General features: G+C 35.0%; 1 protein-coding gene across 4 annotated transcripts in view; it reads right to left on the minus strand.

Moving 5' to 3' along the window:
- Positions 1-21,711, minus strand: part of LOC123580849 (WD repeat containing planar cell polarity effector) — a 387,009-nt gene that overhangs the window by 111,676 nt on the left and 253,622 nt on the right. The gene's annotated exons all lie outside the window — the stretch shown is intronic.

Consider the following 21,711-nt stretch of genomic DNA (forward strand, 5'->3'; position numbering starts at 1 on the left):
TACAGACTTAAAATATAATTTTAAAAAGTTTGGTAGAAAAATGCTGGTGGTATTTTGATAGGGATTGCATTAAATGTGTACATTGCTCTGGGTGGTATAGACATTTGAACAATGTTTGTTTTTCCAGTCCATGAACATGTAATATTTTTTCATTTCTGTGTGTCGTCTTCAATTTCTTCATAAGCTTTCTATAGTTTTCAGCGTACAGATCTTTTACCTCTTTGTTTAGGTTTATTCCTAGATCTTTGATTGGTTTTTGGTGCAATTGTAAATGGGATCAATTCCTTGATTTCTCTTTCTGCTGCTCCATTATTGGTGTATAGAAAGGCAACCAATTTCTTTGCATTAATTTTTATATTCTGCGACTTTGCTGAATTCATATATCAGGTCTAACAGTTTTTGGTGGAGACTTTCAAGCTTTCCATGTAGAGTATCATGTCCTCTGTGAAGAGGGAAAGTTTGACTTCTTCACTGTTGATTTGGATGCCTTTTATTACTTTTTGTTGTGTGATTGCTGAGACTAAGGGTTCTGGTGCTGTCATGTTCCCGACCTTAGGGGGAAAGCTCTCAGTTTTTCCCCATTGAGTATGATATTAGCTATGGATCTTTCATATGGTCTATAAGATGTTGAAGCATGTTCCTTCTGTTACTACTTCGTTGTGTGTTTTTTTTTTAATCAAGAAAGGGTGCTATATTTTGCCAAATGCTTTTTATGCATCTATTGAGAGGATCATAAGGTTCATATTCTTTCTTTCATTAATGTGATGTATCACACTGATTGATTTGCAAATCCTGAACCATCCCTGCAGCCCAAGAATAAAATCCCACTTGATTCCGGTGAATAATTCTTTTAACATATTGTTGAATTCAATTTGCTTGTATCTTGTTGAGAATTTTTAATCCAGGTTCATCAGGGATATTGGCCTGTATTTCTCCTTTATAGAGGGGTCTTCATATGCTTTTAGAATGAAAGTAATGCTGGCTTCATAGAATGAGTTTGCAAGCTCTCCTTCCATTTCTATCTTTGGGAACAGTTTGAAAAGAATAGGTATTAACTCTTCTTTAAATGTCTGGTAGAATTCTTCTGGGAAGTCATCTGGTCTGAGACGCTTGTTTGTTGGGAGGTTTTTGATAAATGTCTTTGCTGATTATGGGCCTGTTCAAATTTTCTATTTCTTCCTGTTTCAGTTTTGGTAATATGTGAGTTTCTAGGAATTTGTCCATTTCTTCTAGATTGTCCAATTTGTTGGCATATAATTTTTCATAGTATTCTCTAATAATTGTTTGTGTTTCTGTGGTGTTGATTGTGATCTCTACTCTTTTATTCATGATCTTATCTATTTGGGTCCTCTCTCTTTTCTTTTTGATAAGTCTGGCTAGGGGTTTATCAATTTTGTTTACTCTTCAAAAGAACCAGCTTTTACTTTCATTGTTCTGTTCTACTGTTTGTTTCTGTATCATTTATTTCTGCCCTAGTCTTCTATTATTTCCCTTCTTGTGCTGATATGAGGCTTTATTTGATGCTCCCTTTCTAGTTCCTTTAGGTGGTAGTTGTAGGCTGTATATTTGGGACCTTTATTGCTTCTTGCCATAGGCCTGGATTGCAATGCACTTTCCTCAGGGTTTGGACTATCATGTTTTCATTTTCATTTTCATTTGCTTCCTTGTATTTTTAATTTCTTTTTAAATTCCTGGTTAAGCCATTCATTCTTTAGTAGGATGTTCTTTAACCTCCATGTATTTGAGGGCTTTACAAATTTTTTCTTGTGGTTGATTTCAAGTTTCATAGTGTTGTGATCTGAAAATACCCATGGTAAGATCTTGGTATTTTGTACCTGTTGAGGGCTGATTTGTGACCCAGTATGTGATCTATTTTGGAGAATGTGCATTTGAGAAGAATGTGTATTCTGCTGCTTTAGGATGAAATATTCTGAATATATCTGTCAAGTCCATCTGGTTCAATGTGTCATTCAAAGCTTTGGTTTCCTTCTTGATTTTCTGCTTAGATGATCTGTCCATTGCTTTAAGTGGGGTTAAAGTCCCCTACCAATATGGTATTATTATCAATGAGTTTCTTTATGTTTGTGATTAATTGATTTATATATTTGGGTGTTTCCAAGTTGGGGACATATATATTTACAACTGTTAGATATATTGATGGATAGACCCCTTAATTATGATACAACGCCCTTCTTCATATCTTGTTATAGTCTTTGTTTTAAAACCTAGTTTGTCTGAAAGTAGTATGGCTACTCCAGCTTTTTTTGACATCCATTAGCACAATGGATGGTTCTTCATCCCCTCACTTTAAATTTGCAGATGGTTTTAGGTCTAAAATGAGTCTCTTGTAGGCTGCATATAGATGGATCTTGTTTTTTATACATTCTGACACCCTAGGTCTTTTGATTGGAGCATTCAGAGTGATTATTGAAAGATACAAATTTAGTGCCATTGTGTTACCTGTAAAGTTGGTGTTTCTGGTGATGGTCTCTGGTCCTTTGTAGTCTTTCTTGCTTTGGTCTTCTCTTTTTCCTCCACTCAGAAAGGCCCCCTTAAAATTTCTTGCAGGGCTGGCTTAGTGCTCACAAACTCCTTTAGTTTTTGTTTTTCTGGGAAACTCTCTCTCTCCTCCTATTCTGAATGACAGTCTTGCTGGGTAAAGGATTCTTGGCTGCATATTTTTCCTATTCAGAACATTGAATATTTCCTGCCACTCTCTTCTGGCCTGCCAAGTTTGAGTGGACAGGTCTGCTACTAACCTTATGTGTCTGCCTTGTAGATTTAGGACCTGTTGTCCCTAAGCTGTTTTCAGAATTCTCTCTTTATCTTTGTATTTTGCAAGTTTCACTATGATATGTTGTGGTGTTGACCTGTTATTGTTGATTTTGAGGGGTGTTCTCTGTGCCTCTTGGACTTTAATGCTTATTTCCTTCTCCAGATTAATGAAGTTCTTAGCTATAATTTGTTCAATAAATCTTCTGCCCCCTTTTCCCACTCTCCTTCTGGGACTCCTATGATACAGCTATTGTTTCACTTTATGGAATCACTAAGTTCTGTAATTCTCCCCTCATGATCTAATAATTTCCTTTCCCATTATAATTTTTCTTCAGTTTCACCTATTTTCTCCTCTGCTTCTTCAATCCTTGTTGTGACTATATCCAGTCAGTTTTGCATCTCAGTTATAGCATTTTTTCATTTCAGCCTGACTAGTTTTTAGGTCTTTGATCTCTGAAGCAAGGGTTTATCTGTGCTTTTTTCAAAGCACAGCTAGTAGGTCTTTTGACTGTTGTTCTAAATTCTTGTTCACATAAATTGCTTATCTTTGTTGAGCAAGTCACTGGCTGCAATTTCTTTTTGACCTTACATTTGGGGAGAATTTTGTCATTTTGGCTAAGTTTTCGTCTTTCATGTGTTTTAAAAGCTTGTTGCTTCCTGCACCTGAGAGTACTGCCATATTAAAAAGGGGTCACATACTGTCCAGGGCCTGGCAATTCAGGAAGTGTTTCTGATGTATGCTGTGTGCACTCTGCTATTGTGTTTTGGCTGTTCTTTCCCACTGGTAAGTACTCTGCAGAGTTCCTCCTTGCTTGCAGTGGGGAGCATTTGTACCTTTAACTAGGCGTGCTTTAATTTTTTTGTTTGAAGTAAGCCAGAACTTTTGGTGTCATTCTGAAGCACTCGATTTTCAGTACACTTGGTGTATGTGGGGTGATGCCCGTGCTGGTCTTCTGGAGGAGAGGCTTGCTGCATTGGCTCAGGATCAGTCTTGCACGAGTAAATAAGCAATTGCCTGTCACAGGGGTGCAGGGTTTGGTGTAAATGGGTCCTGCCTCCACTGGGAGCCATTGTGCTGTTCTTCGAAGTCCCACCATGTTGGTGGTGGGGGAAATGGCGCCACCCCAATATCTCTTCTCTGGACAGGGGATCTCACAGCCCACAGTGTTTAGGCAGCCGTCACAGAATATCAAGGGCAGTCAGTTTTCCCTGTGCCACAACCCTCTTGTGTTTTTTCTTTGGCATGTGTCTGGGATTCAAAACCCAAAGTCTTAAAGGATGAGGCTTTATGTGGATCCAGCCCCCTTCTCCCCCACCCCAGACTAGAGCTCTTCATACTCTGTCTGAAATACTCTGTCCCTAAAAAACAGTCCCATGCCTTGCACCTGCCATGCTGTCTCCCTCCTACTATGGAGATCCTTCTGCCACTCCACAAATCTATTTTCTGAGTGTTCCAAGTGATCTGACTTTAATACAGCTGTTTGATGGACAAGGAAAGCCCAGGGTCTCCCTACTTCTCCAACATCTTAACTCCTCCCCTGTTCTTTCTTGATTGCTTTGGCTATTCGGGGTCTTTTTGGTTCCATACAAATTTTAAGGCTTATTGTTCTGGTTCTATGAAAAATGTCATTGGAATTTTGAAAGGGATTACACTGAATCTGTAATTTGTTTTAGGTAGTATGGACATTTAACAACATTAATTCTTCTAGTCCATGAGCATGGTTTATATTTCCATTTATTTGTGTCATCTTCAGTTTTTTCAGTGTCTTACCATTTTCAATGTAATAGGTCTCTCAGCTCTGTGATTAAATTTACTTCTCAACAGTTTGTTCTTTCTGATATTCTTATAAATGGTTTTGTTTTCTTCATTTATTTCTCACAGTTCAGTATTACTGTATAGAAGTGCAAGAGGGATGCCTGCATGGCCCAGTCAAACATCTGACTCTTTTCATAAGATGGAACCCCAAATCAGGCTCTGCACTGACAGCACGGAGCTTGCATGGGATTCTCTCTCTGTGTCTCTGCTCCTCCCCTGCTTATGTGCTCTCAAACATTTTTTTTAAAGCACAAGGTATTTTTGTATATAAATTTTATATCCTGCAACTTTACCAAAAAACTGTTAAAACTAATAATTAAATTTAGTAGAGTCTTGAGGGTTTTCTATACTTAATAGCATGTCATCTGCAAATAGACTGTTTTGCTTCTTCCTTTCTGATTTGAATGACTCTTATTTCTTTTTCTTGTCTAATTGCTCTGGCTAGGATCTTTAATAGTATATTGAATCAAAGTGATGAGAGTAGACATTCTTGTTTTTGATCTTAGAGGGAAAGGTTGCAGCTTTCCCCATTGAGTATGAGGTTATTTGTCGATTTGTTATACATGGCCTTTATTATGCTGAGATATGCTCCCACTGTACTTATTTTGTTGAGAGTTTTATCATAAATCGATGTTGAATTTTGTCAAATGCTCTTTCTGCATCTATTCAGATGATGATATGACTTTTACCCTTTATTATTTAGCCTTTTATTTATTTGTTGGGTGTCCTGTTGACTGATCTGCAGTTGTTGAATCATGTTTTCATCCCTGGAATAAATTCCACTTGGTGAAGGTATATGATTCTTTTAACATATTGCTAAAATATGTTGATCCTATTCAACATATTGTTGAAATCAGTTTGCTAACATTTTGTTGAGGATGTCTGCATCTATGTTCATCAAAGATACTGGCCTGTAATTTTCTTTTCTTGTAGTGTTCTTGTCTGGTTTTGGTATCAGGGTAATGCTGGCCTTGTAAAAGGAGTTTCAGAGTGTTCCCTGTTATTTTATTTTTTGGACTAATAAATGCTGGTAGAATTCACCAGTGAAGCTTATCTGGTCCTGGACTTATGTTTGCTGGAAGGATTTTTATTATTGATTCCCAATATCCTTCCCAGCAGTAGTTCTCTTCAGATATTCTATTACTTCATGATTCTGTTCATCTGTTTCTTCCAGGTTGTCCAATTTGTTGGTATATTTAAGGTTTTCATTGGGATTGTATTTAACTATAGGTCAATTTGGACAATAGATGTGTTTGAGCATAATTACATCCTTGGAAATTACTAAATATGCCACAGATTGCTGTAATTAGTTTTTTAACTCCAGTGTAGTTAACATACAGAGTTAAATTGCTGTGATTTTAAAAATATTTTTCTATTTTTTTCTCTCTTTTCTCACATAGGCTTCCACTTGTTATGTCTGCCATGAGCCTTTTCTGCTACAATTAGAAAAAACAAGCCTCTAAGCTTCTCAGTCTTGTAAGATGTAAGTTCTGCATGAATAATATACATGAAGTCTAGTTTACTACATGGGCTTTTTGATATCTGTTTTGGCTATCTGGGAGTTCTTTTTTGTTTTCTTTTTTACAACCTTGATAGTTTAAGTGGCCAGTTAAATGATCATGTGAAAAAATGAATTTTTTTTAATGTGTGTAAAAATACAATAGCTCCATTATTTACAAATCATGGTGCCATCTAAGGATAATTATAATCTTCCACAAAATATCAGTGACACATCTGCTAAAAACCAGTGAATTGTATACCTTAAAATAGGCAAAATGGTTAATTTTGTTTTATCACAACAAAAAAGTCAATGGCCCTAAGTTTAACATGTTATTTTTAGTATATGTGCTGCCGAAGCGAGCACAACATGTTATTTTTAAAATTACTTGAAAGATAAAAGAGAATCTAAAGAAAAAACATATTTCATAAATAAATTTTGTTCTCAGGATGAAAGAGTTTGTAGCACACCAGTATTCTGAGAACAAACAGAAATCTAGATTTAAAAAAATTTATCTGTTAAATTGTAAATACTTTTGTATTATATAATATATAATACATAGAACATTATTACATGTTTGTATATATGTATGTATGTATACACACAGACACATATGTAGAAGGAATAGGAGAAGGTCAGAGGTAGACTAAGTTTTACCAACACTATGAGCAAGGCTCAATTTAGCTCAGTCTCTGATTGGATTAAGGTAATCATCCTTCTGCTTAGCAGGAGAATCCTTTCAAGAGGAATATAACATTACTGGAGCCTCTATAATTTTCTGGATTTAAGTTGTAGAATTTAATAAAACATTACCAGTAAAACCAGGAGATAAGATCAAACCCTGAAAAATAGCGAACAGGATAGACAATAGAAAGAAATTCAGAGATGGTCGTATGGAGCTTTGGTTGACAAGAACGGCTAAGATTTGGTGTGTGTGTGTGTGTGTGTGTGTGTGTGTGTGTGTGTATTTTTTTTTTTATCTGTTTCAAGAAACAGAGCCTTGGAGGTAACCTCAGGAAATAAAGAAGTTATTGTAAGGATTCCTGAAACTGAGATTCATTATATTCTTGCAACCTCTTTCTCAGGAGTCACCCTTTATTTCTTTCAATGGTCCTTATGGTCTATGGATCTTCTCCAGCCACCACTTTTATATATGTATAAAAGTGTACATATATGTATATATATACACATATATATGTATATGTATATATGTATATATATATACACATATATATGTATATGTATATATACATATATACATGTATATATATAAATAACATATGCACTAATTTAAAAGAAAAGTCTATACTACTACAAAAATTATATGCCAACAAATTGAACAACCTAGAAGAAATGGATAAATTCTGAGAAACATACAATTTCTAAATCTGGAAGAAATAGAATTATCTGAACAGACTGGTTATTAGTAACCAAATTGAACTGGTAATCAAAAAAAAAAAAAGGCCCAACAAACAAAATCAAGGATTCACAGGGAATTATGCCAGACATTTGAAGAAGAGTTAATGCCTATTCTCCTCAATCTATTCTAAAAAAAAAATTAAAGAGGAAGGTAAATTTTCAAATATATTCTGTGAGACCATCATTGCCTTGATTCCAAAACCAAAGACACTACAAAAAAGAAAACTATAGACCAGTATCCCTGATGGACATAAATGCAAAAATCCTCAACAAAATATCAGGAAACCATATTCAACAATACATTAAAAGGATCATTCACCAAGATCAAGTGAGATTTATTCCAGGGATGCAAGGATGGTTCAATATTTGCAAATCAATCAACATTATATACCACATTAACAAATGATAAAAATCATATGATTATCTCAGTAGATTCAAAAAAGCACCCTTCATGATAAAAACTTTCACAGTGTGGGTTTAGAAGGAACATACCTCAATTTAATAATGGCCATATATGAAAAACTAACAGCTAACATCATACTCAGTGGTAAAAAACAGAGAGCTTTACCTCATAGATCACAAACAAGACTAGAATGTCTACTCTTGTCTTTTATTCAACATAGTACTGGAAGTCCTAGCTAAAGCAGTCAGACCAAAAAAAGATGCAAAGGCATCCAAATTTATAAGGAAGAAGTAAAACTATCACTGTTTGCAGATGACATGATACCATACATAGAAAACTCTAAAGACTCCACCAAAAAATTCAATTGAATGATTCAATTGAATACATATATAATAAATGAATTCAGTAAAGTTGTAGGACACAAAATTAATAAATCAGTTGCATTTCTATACACTAATAACAAAGTTGTAGAGAAATTAAGAAAACCATTCCATTTACATTTGCACCAAAAACAGTAAAACAATAATATACATAAGGAATAAATTTAACCAAGGAGGTGAAAGACCTGTACTCTGAAAGCTATAAAACATTGATGAAAGATAATCCATGCTCATGGACTGGAAAAACAAATATTGTTAAAATGTTCATAATACCCACAGCAATCTATAGATTCAGTGTAATCCCTATCAAAATTATGATGGCATTTTTCACAGAACTAGAACAAATAATCCTAAAATCTGTATGGAACCACAAAAGAGCCCCAACAGCCAAAGCAATCTTGAGAAAGAAAAACAAAAATCCCAGATTTCAAGATTTACTACAAAGCTGTAGGAATCAAAACAGTATGGTACTAGCAAAAAAACAGACACACAGGTCCACAGAACAGAAAAGAGAGCCCAGAAATCCATGCTTATATGGTCAATCTTAAAGGAGGCAAGAATATATAACAGAGAAGACAGTCTCTTCAACAAATGGGGTTAGGAAAACTGGATAGCTAGATACAGAAGAATGAAATTTCCACCACTTTCTTACATCATATACAAAATGAAATGGATTAAGGACGTAAATGTGAGACCTGAAACCATAAAAATCCCAGAAGACAGCATAGGCAGTAATTTCAATGACATAGGCTGTAGCAACATTTTTCTAGGTGTGTCTCCTTAGGCAAGGGAAACAAAAACAAAAGCAAACTAATGGAACTACACCAAAAGCTACTGCTTAGTGAAGCAACCTAGTCATTGAAAGAAGATATTTGCAAAGATGTATTTGAAAAAGGGTTAATATTCTGAATATATAAAGAAGTTATATATATACAACCTAACACCAAAAAAAGGAAAAAAATAATTTGATTAAAAAATGGACAAAAGACCTTAATAGCCATTTTTCCAACGACATACAAAGACATTCCAAAGCACACACACAAAAAGATGCTCAACATTGCTTATCATCAGGGAAATGCAAATCAAAATCACAGTGAGGTATTATCTTGTTAGAATGACTATCATAAAGACAAGAAATAACAAATATTGGCAAAGATGTGGAGAAAAAGGACACCTCCTGCACTGTTGATGGGAATGTAAATTGGTGCAGCCACTGTGGAAAACAGTATGGAGAGTCCTCAAAAAATTAAAAATAGAAATACTGTACAATCTAGTAACTCTAATGGGTATTTACTTATAATGAAAACACTAATTTAAAAAGATAAATGCACCTCTGTGTTTATTGCAGCATTACTGACAATAACCAAGATGTGGAAACAACCACAGTACCCATCAATAGATGAATGGATAAGGATGTGGTGTGTGTGTGTATGTGTACACACACACACACACACACAGACATACATACATACAGTAGACTATTAGCCCTAGAAAAGAATGAGATCTTGCCTTTTCCAACAACATGGACAGACCTAGAGGGTATTATGCTAAATGAAATATGTGAGACTGAGAAAGAAAAATAATATCACTTCACTCTCTTAAACAGCAAAAAGCAGAAACAGACTCATAAATACAGAACAACTGTTGGTTGCTATAGGGGATAGGGATGGGGGCATGGGCAAAATGGGAAGATACAGGCTTCCAGTTATGGAATGAGTAAGTCATGGGGATGAAAGGTATAGCACAGGGAATAAAGTCTGTGGTTCTGTAATCATCTTGTATGGTGACGGATGGTATCTACTCTTAGGGTGAGCTCAGCATAATGTATACACTTTTCACATTACTATGTTGTATGCTTGAAACTAAATTAACATTGTGTATCAAGTATACTTTATTAAGATTTGTAAGTCTGAATAAAATGAAACTCAAAAATATTCTATTTACAAGAGCATAAATATCCTAAATACTTAGAAATAAATTCAAAGAAAGACATGCTAAGAATTCTACATGGGAAATTATGAAATATTAAGTAAAATTGAAGACTTACATAAATAGAATATATAGCATGTGGAAGGTTGAATATTCCAAAGATACCAGTTCTCTATAAATTGATTTTTTAAATTCCAAAGCAAACCCAATTAAAGTCCTAACCATATTTTTTTGTGTAAATTGACAACTGATTATAAAATGGAAATGCAAGGGACCAACAAATGGTCAAGGCAGTTCTGAACAACAAAGCTAGAAGACCTTTTACATGGTGAAAATAGATATGATGTCACCTGAATGATAAAGATGACATGCAGTAGAGAAAGGATAATCTTTTAAATAAACGGTGCTGTGTCATTTGGATAGCTATGTAGTTAAAACATAAATTTCTAAAACCCTGCCTCATGGTGTATACAAAAATCAATTCTAGGTGGATTACAGATCTAAATATTAAAGGTAAAGATCTTAGAGAAAACATAAGAAATCTCTTCATGACCTTAAGAGTCTTTCTTAAGACATTCTTAAACAGGGCACAAAACATAATGAACATGATGGGAAAAATAGGTACTTTGTAGTATATAAATTGGAGTACTTAATACTAAAAACTTCCATTCTCAAAAGATAATATGAAATTAGGCATATCCCTGGCACAACAATATGCTTAATATATGCTGGATGGGTAAATAAAAGGGCCAATATACCATTTAAAAAAAGACAATATTAAAAAAACAAACAAGACAACCCAAGAGTATTACAAAATATCTACAGTATTTATATCTAACCATGGGTTTGTATCAGATTATTTAAAGAACTCATGAAAAATCATAAGAACACTTCCAGAATGTACACATCTCCAAATATATGTTATCTTTAATGTCTACTTCAAAAAGTACACACTCATTTTCCTTTGACAGAAACAAAATTAATTTTCCCTATAGAAGCAAATATTGTGATCTAACCATGTATGTTGAAACCCCATGCTTTGAGATAGGAGTTGATAATGGTATCTAACTGCAAAGGCTTTAGAAAAAAAGGAAAAGTAGGTGATAGAAACAAATTTATCATTGGAATTGTTTGGCCAACAAATAGATGTGTAAACACTAAATAAATAGATCTGCTGTCAAGTACTCTAACAGTAAAGGACCATCGTGATTCCTCTCCTACTTTGATGACCACATATTTCCCTTTTTCTAAGTAAAAGACTTTCATAAGCATTTAAGCATTTGAAGTCAATTCTTTATAGTCTTTTTTCCTATTATCCATCATACTCTATAAATCTTTAAAATACTATTTATTTAAATACTTTGTAAAGATTTTGTTTTCAAAATTTCTTGAAATTCCTGACCTGAGTCATCCCTGTGATATGTCAAACCCTGTCACATCAAGTTACCTTACATTGAATAAACAGAAGAAAGTTTAAAAGTTTAGCATGCATACCACCTGACATGAAAATATTTGCCAGCTATTTCTTCTGCTTAAATGATTGTGTTCCAAATATCTAGATTATTAGCTTAGAAAAATGATAAATTTTATAAAAACAATTTACTAGTCATCTCTGTACATTATTCTAGTGCATACATTTGAGTGCACCTAATTCTAATTCAGGAAGGAGTTTTACTAGAAACAACATGTTTCTCTTTCACATTTTGTCTTTTCTTTTGCATATGCATGTATGTGCTCAAACTTGTTTTACTTCCTTCTTAGAGACAGTTTACCGGGAACATGGTAACTATCTAGTACACATGGAATTTAGCCAGAAAGTAATGAAAAAAGAACTAATTGAATTTAACAGAAAATTTACCCTGGAAGTATTTGTGGTGTTTAGATCTTCATGACATTTTTCATAACAAATGGTATGTTACCCTAAACACTTATTTCTGATTGCTAAGGCAACATGAAGTATTGTATATTTAGGTAACAGAGGAAGAAAGAATTTTTCTGACTGAGGAAAGTAATTACTCTTAAAACACACTCAACAGTTTCCATTCATGTAAATCATCTGGCTACATTAAGCAAAGTTATTAAAGAGTTCTTAGTCCTCTATCTCGTATTTTGTTACATAGCGTTCAATCAAATCTAAACGAACAAGTCAGTTTCTTTTAGTTTTGGAGGAATGTCAGTTTACCATTTAGTAAGTGGAGGAACTATTGAAATAGCTCAAAGTCTAAGGTAAAGGAGTTCAGTTTCAAAGGTATAATAGGGATTGCATGAGCTAGTGCTCAAAGAGATTTTTCCACACTATGTTATGAAAAGGTGTAAGGACTCACTTTTGGCACTGTTAGTAATAATATGGTAGCCAAAGATGACAGAGAAAGCCTTGTTTTGCTATCCTTTTTAAGGCCCCAAAACCAAAACAACTCAAAAAATAAGTAACAAGCAATGTTAGGCAGTAAGGAATCAGGGAAATTGCAGCAGACCTGAAGTAAAAAAGCAGAATGGCAAAGTCGTTCAGAATATGAGATTTGGAGTCAAACAGGAATGGTTTTAAATTCTGCCTCTTAAAAAATAAATAGCATTTAAAAAAATTTAAAACAATTCTACCTCTTAAACTTTGAGTCTTTGTGTCCTCGTTTATAAATGAAAAAAGTAATATTTTATGGTTGTTGTAAATATGAAATACAACAGTGATTGCAGAGCTAGCACTCTACCTGGAAAATAGCATGTGCTAGCAAAAGTAGTATTTTTATTTTTAATGAAGATTGGTCCCTTTATTATCTTACCCTGATAATACTCCACTGTTAGATTCAGTGTGATAGAGAAGTTAAGAACATATGCTTTGAGGAAAAAGACCTATGTGTAACATCTTTCTGCATCCTTTCTTTGTAAGATAGATATGTTACGAGACTGTCGTGACCACTAAATGAGGTAATGCCCCATGTTCAACATATTCTCTAACACCTAATAAGCTTTTGCTAAATTATGGATAACATCCTAAGACCTGGATTCTGGCTCTAGCTCTTGCACTGATCACCGTGAAACTTTGAGCAAGTCACTCAGCCTTTTGTCCCCAGAATAGGCCTAACAACACCTGCCCTGTTGATCTTTTAGGTTGTTGAGATAATAAAATGATGCAGGTAAGCACTTTGAGAACCATAAAGCTTGTAAAAATGGATGGTATTATCATGGTTCTGATGGCAGTTTAGAGGTTAAGTACCATAAAAATGGGATTTAAAAATCTGTATAATCAAGAAAGCTGTACTTGACGTTTGTTAGTTTTGGAGATAACACACAAGTGATGAACATTATAGAAGTTCCATTTTTCTCTGTTGGGATTGGTTTATTATGGTACTCAGGATCAGAAAAGTTACTTAATATGAATATTTTGTCCTGTTTATCACTCAGGAATAAGATATTAACACTTGAATTTATGTAGTATAGAGTGTATGACAAATATATTGAAAGTTTTTGTTGAGCAGAAAGTTCTTTGGCATCAGGAATTCACTTCTAACAAAAATGATATATTATTAGCTTAATTATAATCTTTAAAGCCCTTTAAAGAAGGAAAACACTCTATAAATGCTCAGCATTTATTGCTACTAACACACAACAAGGTTAAACTCTCCTTCAAAATGCAGCTACTATTTGATGGGTTAGTTGTTAAATAATAGGACATGACAAAAACGGCAGCTACTGTACCATGGGAGTGAATTCATGATTATAGCAATCATTAGAACTTCTATTATCAGTTATAACTAGTAATACTTTATTCTAGTAAGGTTGTTACTGTCTCAGAAAATTTAGGCACTTTTAAAAAGTGAAATAATTCATTTGATTCCATACTTGTAAGCTGGCACAGAATAAGGCCCAAGCCTCTGGGAAACTTCTGAAGTACAGAGTTGCACTGTCCAGTCTGGTAACCACTAGTGTGTGTGGCTGTTGAACTCTTGAAACATGGCTAGTATGACTGAGGAAGTAACTTAAACTTTATTTATTTTTAACTAATTTAAGGTTAAAAGCTGATAGTTTAGTAATTAAAAAAAAAAAATGTGTGGACCAACTTGGGTACCTGAAACGACTTCACAAGTATATTTAATGCAATCTAAATGCAGATAAAGTGTTTCCGGTGATAACTGAACATCTGATTTGAGATGGACTTGAAGTTGTAGTAGAAAATTTAAAGTTCTGTATGTAGCTTGCATTCTATTTCTATTGGACAACACTGTTACACAGGTTCAAAGACCGGCAACAAATTATACATGATATGGAGTTTACTCCCTCTTTTACCCTTGCAGTCAAATTATAGGAAGTTGGAGAGGCATATGTGAATGTTAAAAATTTTACTCAGTTCTGGTAGTTATAAAATCAGGAATAGTTCTAGATCTGTGATATGTGGAGATTTTGCTTTCATGAACCATAACCTGAGATCACCTCAGTGATATTCTATTAAATGATTAAAAATCAAAACAAAAGCAAAAAACCCAATTTGCTTATTTCTGTGATGTAAATACCCCTGTGTCCATTTTCGAGCTATTAACATGTAGCCGAACTTTGAGTGTATATCCCTTCCCAGCTCTATCGGCACTTGCAAGGCCATAGAAACCAGCACTAATGCATCACTAGAATACTTTACGAATTCCTGACACCTACATTTCTTGAAAGGTGTGTATGTATGTTCATGGTAGGGGCTGTTAAACTAAATTCTACCCCATAGCAAACTATAAGGATGATTAGATCTGAGACTATAGGGCATTTTTTTTTTCTTTTAAGCCTTTGGGAACTGACTATAAAAAGTCTGATTCTTCCTCGATTCTCTTAAGAATATAGATTTATGATAATATGAAGCCATTGTGTAGACTGTAAAATGGTTAAAAGGAGGTAAAGATACTACTTAATTTTGATAAAGCAGATGTATGTTCTTAACTCACCACCTTTATAGACCAACTGCAAAACAAAGATTGTTTTGTGAATAGTGGTTTCCTGGGGACATGGTAAGGGTACAGGAAGATGACCCTTCAGAATTGATATAAATTCTGACACATTATGTAAGTTTATACATGTAAAATATGCATACGAGGTCCAAATTCAGCTCAAAAGTAAATTAATAATTTTATGATTTTTGTTAGCTAATATATGTGAAATCATTGCTTATTGAGAAATTATTCCATTCCTATATTAGCTCCTCTGCTTTGGCACCTCGATGTTACTTTGTAGCAAAAGCCCTAAACAAGAGGATTTAATTCAAAATTACCTTTTAAATAAGGTAATTCCCCTAAGAGAATATTCAAATGATTTCCTCTCATTTTATACATGAACCAACTAAAACACAAAAGTGACTTTTAAAATATCAAATGGTTAGTCTTGACTAGTTTAGCCAAAACTAAACTTTCCTGACTACCACCTTGGTATTCTTCAAGTCTGTAGCACATAACCACATGAATCTATTTGTCCATTCCCTTTTTGGGATTCTTGATAGAAGACACTTTTGTTGTACTCCACACTAGCCAAGTTAGCAAATATTCTATTTATTCCTAACTTTATGGTTTCATTAGTTACTCTTAATATTACATAACAATCCTCAGGTAAAATTCTGCATTATTTATTTACAGAAAATTTAATTGGCAATCATTCTATCCTAGATCAGCATAACTTACTATTCTGAAAAGTAAAACAGAGAAGAATGTTTGAGACATTGACTCGTTTCTGAAAAGGAGAAAAAGTAGGGTTAAAGCCCAAATAGTGTAATATTTGCACCTTTCTCCACAGGAAAAGACTATTAGTATCTTTTGCTAAGTGTCAGTTTATGACTAGGTAAATTCTGAAAAGATGACATCTTTTTTCATAATATAGTTGAATAGTATTCAAAAATGTCAACTGTTTAAATGATGGAAAGGTCTGACCTGAAAATAAACACCTAATTTAGAGAAAATCTATACTTAAGGTAATTAAGAATTTGTATTATTTAATATGTCGCATTTTGCAACTGACAGCATTTGCGACTTGCCACAAAGAAAGCAACAAAGGTTGGGTACACATGTATTCTAAGGAACTTCACTGAAAACTATATAAATCTCTTTTAAGTTGTACAAGTAACAGTCTTGTATAGAACTCTGCAGCTAAGCAAAGCAGTTAGTCTTTGATGTGCTTATAATTATGAAGGGTTTAGGATTATGGCTTTAGGCAAAGATGCCTTGAGGTAGGAAGGTACAGATCAAACCTGACATCATGACACAATAAAGAGAAGATAGGTGAATTGGAGCCCAAAGTAGGTTGGCATGAATGTATCTCATAAGTCAAACAAGTAATAAATGTGGCCTCTCAAGCAGTGTAGGTAAACAGTTAAATCCAATTTTAAATTGTAGAATTTAAAACTTCTTTTGTAGCTTAGTTTTAGAGGCTTTTTATATAAATGAGATATTTTAAGTATAAGAGCAAAGTTTTATTTTTATACAGTTTTTATAGTGGTACTATGATTTTATAGTAAAGTAAGAAAGACATTTAAGAAGAAGATAACTTATTAAAATCAGGCTTTTGAGGGGCCTGGGTGGCTCAGGTCATGAATTTGCAGTTTATGAATTCAAGCCCCGCATCAGGCTCTGTGTTGACATCTCAGAACCTGGAGCCTGCTTTGGATTCTGTGTCTCCCTCTCTCTCTCCCTGACCCTCCCCCACTGTGCTCGGTCTCTCTCTCTCTCTCAAAAAAAAGAAATTTAAAATTTGAAATGATTTTTAATGATATAGGAACACAGTCACAAGATACCATTGGGTAACAAAAAGGAAGATAAATGATTTGAATTTGTGCTTAGTAAAAAGAAGAAATAGAGTAATATCAGTTTTCTCTGGGTGATAATGAGTATTCTTTATCATTTTTATACTACATATTTAATATTGCATTCTCTAAAGTTCTCCATTAAGCACAAATAAGCTTTATATCATATGTTTAAAATATATTTTAAAAGGAGATGGCAATTTATAAACTATAGCCTTTTTATAGCAGAGATATGAAAGACCATATATGAGATGTGTATTTGTAAAGATAATACATTTGGAAGAATTTCTGTATATGCAGATATGTAGCCAGGTACATTAAGTGCAGCTGCAAATTGCCTTTGAACAGGGTTTTAAAATTATTTCCATTTCTGTGAATATGTGGATCATATAGAGGAAGATGGTTTCCATTTTGCTGTTTTCTTCTTCTAAATACTGTTAAACAAATCTCATTATAACACATAAGTGCTAGCTGTCCCCTCAAGTGGCTATTACTTTTATAGTCACAGGTGTTTTACTGGGTGCATGTGTTTCACATACACACTGAAGATGCTTCCTAGACTTCGTATCCATCGGGGTAGCCTTATGACCAAAACTCCCAGATGAAAACACAGGGTAAAGCTTCTTGGATCCTGGCAGTGATTTTTTTTTTTTTTTGAAATGACACCCACAGTATAAGCAACAAAAGCAAAAATAAGTTGAACTAGGTCAAAGTGTAAAGAGCTTCTGCACAACAAAAGAAATAGTCCAAAAATGAAAAGCCAATTATTTACAAACCATGTATCTGGTAAGGGGTTAATATCCAAAATAAATATACAAAGAATTCATCATACAACTTAACAACAACAACAAAAACCACCAATCTGAATAAAATATTGGCAGAAGCAGACCTACAAATGGCCAACAAGGTCATGAAAGTGTGCTCAACATCATTAATCATCAGGGAAATGCAAATCAAAACCACAATGAGATATCACTTCACACCTGTTAAAATGGCTATCATCAAAAAGAGAAGAGATAATAAGTGTTGGTGATGATGTGGAGAAAAGGGAAACCTGGTGTAAGTCAGTGCAGGTACTGTGGAAAACCATACGGACATTCAATACTGAAAACTGAACTACGCTATCATCCGGCAATCATGCTTTTTGGTATATATACAAAGGAAATGGAAAAGATATCTTCACTCCCATGTTTATTACAGCACTACAGTAACCAAGACAGGCAAACAACCCAACTGTCCATCAGTGGATGAGTGGATAAAACAGATGTGTTATGTATGTATATGTGCGTGTGTATATATACATATATAGAAGCTGATATATATGTATAAATTGAGCCATGAGAAGGAAATCCTGCCATTTGCAACTACATGGATGAACCTTGAAAGCATTATGTTGTTAAGTGAAATAGCTCAGCAGACAGAGGAAGACAAATACTGTACCACTTATATGTGGAATCTTAAAAAACCTTAATTTACAGAACTAGAGTGGTAGTAGCCAAGGGGTGAGGGAAGGAGAATTAATCTTGATCAAAGAGTACAAAATTCCACTTATAAGTATATTCTGGGGAATCTAATGCACAGCATTGTGATTATGGTTAACAGTATTATATTTAAAAATGCTAAAAGAGAAGTCTCATCACAAAAAAAGAAATGGTAATCTTATTGCAGTTTATGTGTATCAGAAGCATATACACCTTCAACTTCTACAATGTTATCTCATTGAAAGTGAAAATCAACTAAAAAACATAACATAAAATAAGGTTATAGGAATAAATATAACAAAAGAAGTTCAAGACAACTAAGAAATTACCAGGTATCATTGACAAATATCGTGGCTGCAATATTCAATACTGTAAAGATATCAATATTAGGTTAGTGCAATTTTGCTTAAAATACCTGTAAGGCTGAGGTTGAAAGAAGCTGGTGGGGTAGGAGGATCATGAGCTCACCTCATCCCTTGGACACTGAGATAACAGCTACATTTGAGCAACTAACTCTGAAAACAACCTGCAGATTGGCAGGACAGACGTTCCACGGTTAATGGTAGAGAGGAAACCACACTCAAAGAGTAGGAGGGGCAGAGACACTGTTGGAACCAAACTCCCAGCAAGACTAAACACAAACAGAAGGAACACCAAAAGCAGGGACAAGCAAGAGGATCAGACCCCACACCAGGCAATGAAGCACTGGGAAGACAAGTCCCCTTAACATCTGGCTTTGAAAACCAGTGAGGCTTAACTTTGGGAGCTTTTAAAAATCAGGGCAGCTTAACTCTGGGTGCTTTAAAAATCAGTGGGCTTAACTCTGGGAAAGCTGAAGGATAACAGGAAACTGAGTCTCCACCCTTAAAGAGTGAGCATAGTAAGTTGGCCAGAGACAAAGCACAAGAGCAGCAGTTTGAAAAGTGCCTGAAGTATACACAAAGATTTACTTACTAATCTCACAACATACACTGAAAGGGAAGACTCTTCAGAATATTTCTCCAGGAGTGAAAATACTGGCAGGTGTCATTTCTCTTCCCCCTCCCCCAGATAGGTGGACACTTGTGGGAACCAGTGATAACCCTCTCCACCTACCTTGCTAGCACCATGTGCCCTCCCTCGTATTCCACATGGGACCTGCCAGCCTCAACAGGAATCCCTCCAAAGTGGCTCCTGCCCTGCCACACCCTGCAAGTAGCCCCAGCAGGGACCAGTGTTACTGCAAAGTGACACCTGCCCTGTGAGAGAGTAAGATAACCCCACACACCAGGGTGCCAGCAGTTCTAACAGCCGATCCTTTCAGCTGACTGTGTAGGGAGAAAGTCCTGCTGCTTGGTGCACCTGCAACTGTAGCACAGAGGCTAACTGCAGATATCCAGTCTGACTCCTCACCTTGCCTACCAACAAAAGCCTCTCAGTTGGCCACGCAGAAAGCAAGTCCTGCCAGTCTGTGTGCTTGCAGCTGTGCAGTAGCTAATTACAGACAGCGAGCCTGACTGCTGACCCTACCTACCTACAAGCCCACAGTGGCCTCAGATATGTGTCCCAACAGCACAGAGGTCAGACTGGTCTGAAGGCAAACACGGCTCAGTCACAACAGTAGGGTGCATGAGGCCCCACAGAGCAGACCTCCCTGGAGTGCCTCGGTGTGGTGACCAGTGGGATTGCACTGGATAAAGCACCACAGGACCTCTTCTACACAAGACTACTACTTTCAAGACCAGGAAAATGTATCTGATTTGCCAATACACAAAAACAAACACAGAAAATCAGACTTACAAGAAATGTTAAAGGGAATTCTTTGAGTGGAAAGAAAGGACATACCTAGAAATAAAGTTGTAAAAGAAAGAAATTCATGGGTAAAAGTAAACACGTAGTAAAAGTAGTAGAACCACTATAAAACCAGGATGGAAGTTAAAACACAAAAGCGGTAACATCAGTTATATCTACAAAAACCAGTCAAGGGACATACACACACAAAATGTAAAATACGGGGCACCTGGGTGGCTTAATCGGTTAAATGTCCAACTCATAGTTTTGGCTCAGGTCATGATCTCATGGTTTGTGGCATCACACCCTGCAAGCTCTCAGCACAGAGCCCACTTGGGATTCTTTCTCCCCGCCCTGTCCCCACTTGCACAGCTCTCTCTCAAAATAAATAAAAAATGCAGTGGGGAGTAAAAATTTAGTGCTTTAGAATGTGTTTGGACTTACACGAACATCAACTCAATGTAGGCTGCTATATACATAATGTTAAATATGAACTTAATGGTAACCATATATCATAAACCTGTAATACCCAAAAGTAAAACCTAGAGTAACACTAAAGAAAGCCATGGAATCAGAAGAGAACAAGAAGAAACAGAGAACTACAAAAACAACCAGAAGGCAAATAACAAAATGGCAATGAGTACATTCCTAATAGTAATTCCTCTAAGTGTAAATGGACTGAACACTCCAATCAAAAGACAAAGGGTGACTAAACAGACTTAAAAAAAACAAACATAAGACCTATCTATGTGCTGCCTAAAGACACTCACTTTAAACCTAATGACACAGACTGAAAGTGAAGGGATAGAAAACCTGTACCATGCAAATGGAAGCAGAAACAAAGTAGCAATACTTACATCAGAAAAATTAGACTCTTATAAAACTTCAGCAAAAGACAAAGGAGGACACTTCAAATGATAAAGGGATCAATCCAACAAGAGGATATAACAATTGTACATATCTACGCATTCAACATTGGAGTACATAAAGGGAATATTAACAAATAAAATGGAAAATATTGACACTAATACAATAATATAAGGGACTTTAATACCCCACGTAAAGGATAGATCACCCAGACTGAAAATCAACAAGGAAACATTGAATGACACATTAGACCAGGTGGACCTAATAGAGAGACAGAATATTCCATCCAACAACAGAATATATATGCTTTTTAAGGGCACGTGGAACATTTTCCAGGATAGATCACAAGTTAGGCCACAAAACAAGTCTCAATAAAGAGAAGATTGATATTATATGCATCTTTTCTGACCACAACACTGTGAAACTAGAAATCAATCAAAAAAAAAAAAACTGGAAAAAACACAAATATGTGGAGGTTAAACAACATGCTACAAAACAAACAATTGGTCAACAACAAAAAAGGAAATGAAAAAAAAAATGCATGGAAACAAATGAAAATGAAAACACCACAGTTCAAAATCTTTGGGATGAAGCAAAAGCTGTTCTAAGA

This window comes from Leopardus geoffroyi, chromosome A3 (genome assembly GCF_018350155.1).
Source record: "Leopardus geoffroyi isolate Oge1 chromosome A3, O.geoffroyi_Oge1_pat1.0, whole genome shotgun sequence".
NCBI classification, from domain to species: Eukaryota; Metazoa; Chordata; class Mammalia; order Carnivora; family Felidae; genus Leopardus; species Leopardus geoffroyi.